This window comes from Tribolium madens, unplaced genomic scaffold (genome assembly GCF_015345945.1).
Source record: "Tribolium madens isolate multiple individuals breed KSU strain unplaced genomic scaffold, Tmad_KSU_1.1 Scaffold_3;HRSCAF=73;Tcas5.2_LG2, whole genome shotgun sequence".
Taxonomy (NCBI): domain Eukaryota; kingdom Metazoa; phylum Arthropoda; class Insecta; order Coleoptera; family Tenebrionidae; genus Tribolium; species Tribolium madens.
In genome coordinates, this window is record NW_025401006.1 from 8,064,973 (window position 1) to 8,066,963 (window position 1,991).

Sequence of the window (1,991 nt, forward strand, 5' to 3'; positions counted from 1 at the left end):
CGACTTTTTAATTAATTGGATGGCTTGTAAATTGCCCGAACCTTTCAAACGAACAACAGCATCAACAGCCAACTTAGCGAAATGTTCTTTGTGTTGAGATAAAATTTTAGAACTGAGAGTCGTTCGCGCGATGTTCATCAGATCTTCACGGAATTTTTCCAAATTCGAACTATTATCAGCAGAGGCATCTAGGAGGGCTTTTCTGGCGACATCTACCGCTTTACGCCAACCTGCGATGATTGTTTGTGGATGGATTTTTTGGTCTATGAGTTTTTCCGCTTCTTTCAACAATTCAGCAGCTGCAACGAAACAATGAATTTTGGGATAAATGTCAACAACACAACATACCCAAGACTGTGACTGAAGTAGTCCCATCGCCCACTTCATCATCCTGCACTTTGGACATGTCAACGAGAATTTTAGCAGCGGGGTTATCAACCCCCACAGCTTTCAAGATCGTAGCTCCATCATTTGTAACTTCGACTTGTCCTGCGTTTCTGCCGCTGGAAACCAAGATTTTGTCCATTCCTTTAGGTCCTAGAGTGCTTTTGACTAAATCTCCAATTGCGATGGCCCCCACGAAGCTTGACAAGCGGGCGATTTCGGCTTTCTCCTCCTCGGCTTCATGCTTTAAAACTCGCACGGGGTTTAGGGAGACCTGAAAAACGAATTTTCTTTGAAAATGATGCACGTGGGTTCGCCGGTTCAGGCACCATGACACACCTGGTTTTACTTTGTCTGGTTTGTGGGGGAATTTGTGGAATTTTGATTTTTTAGGTCATTTGGGACATAAATGTTGGGCTGAATTCCAATAACCTACCATTTTTGTTTGATTTATTCACGTTTTTCCTTTATATTTGCGATTTGTGTCCCGGAACAACCTCACTCACTGCTTAAACTGTCAAGTGTCAAAAATCGTAATGTGAAATACACTAAATGGTAGTGACAGAGACAAAAAAATTAAACTTAAACAAGAGAAAGTGAGATGGATTTATCCAGAAAACACCAAAATAAAAATACGAAAAGTACTAAAATATGTGATTACAAAAATAATGGAGGACTACAAGCGCCAGTTTTGATATTCGTAAGTTTTTTGATAATGGTATTGATAACAATCAAATATTTATTGTTTTACCTTTTTTTTTGATATGTAATTAGAATTACGAATGTGTTCATATAATACGAGAAACATCTTTATTATTGTATTATAACTTAATGTTTTCTTTCATAGGTTAGGTCACTTTCTTATTTTTAATTTTGTTCCTACTTATTTTTATTAAAAAAACGAAACATTTCTTTCAATATCCAAAAATTGCTAAATTAAGTAGTTATTCAAAACACATATTGACACATTTTTGCAGGATTTTTGCAAGATAAGATAAGTTTGTTTATTTAGGAAAATCCCACTTGAACCACATAAAAATCTTGTTTTGATAAATATCCACGATTAATTGATTGATCAGCGATAGATAATACCTCAAATTACACGTAACCAATTGCAAAACTCTCCAGTCTCCACCTCCATTTGAAATTTCTCATTACCTCATTCATTCTCCCTCTACTTATAATTTTAGTCAAGTTCTTTATCGCATCATACATTTCATTTAACGATAAAATAATTGTAATAAGTTTTTTATATATCGTTAATCCCTGTTACTTCTTTGATTTGTAGGTGAGTTTTGTAAAAAATAGGCGCTTAGTAAATAGAATGTCTCATTTGTCAATAACACTAATTTCGTGGTATTTACAGAACAAATTACCAAGAATATGACTTTTTTTCACCTTGCTAGGCGAAGCTTTTCTACAACAAAATTAAACAATGCTAGACACAGGTTTGTGTTTATTTATATTCAAGAGTAATAAATATTGAAAAATCAATTTTTAGTTGCAAGGTTCTAGTTGTGGGTGGAGGAACCGGCGGCTGCGCCACGGCTGCAAAATTCAGTAAAATAATCAAAAAGAATGAACTTATAATTCTAGAACCCAGCGAC

At 35.2% G+C, this 1,991-nt stretch overlaps 1 protein-coding gene and 1 long non-coding RNA gene across 3 annotated transcripts in view; both read left to right on the forward strand.

The window, feature by feature from the left end:
• Positions 1-1,991, forward strand: part of LOC123007665 (dynein axonemal heavy chain 6-like) — a 26,524-nt gene that overhangs the window by 10,342 nt on the left and 14,191 nt on the right. The gene's annotated exons all lie outside the window — the stretch shown is intronic.
• LOC123007430 lies at positions 7-1,991 on the forward strand. Of its 2 annotated transcripts, none has more exons than XR_006412863.1 (3): positions 7-1,084; positions 1,751-1,832; positions 1,886-1,991. It is a non-coding gene; the product is annotated as an uncharacterized LOC123007430 (long non-coding RNA). The 2 variants fall into 2 exon arrangements; XR_006412864.1 differs by lacking the exon at positions 7-1,084 and adding an exon at positions 1,184-1,672.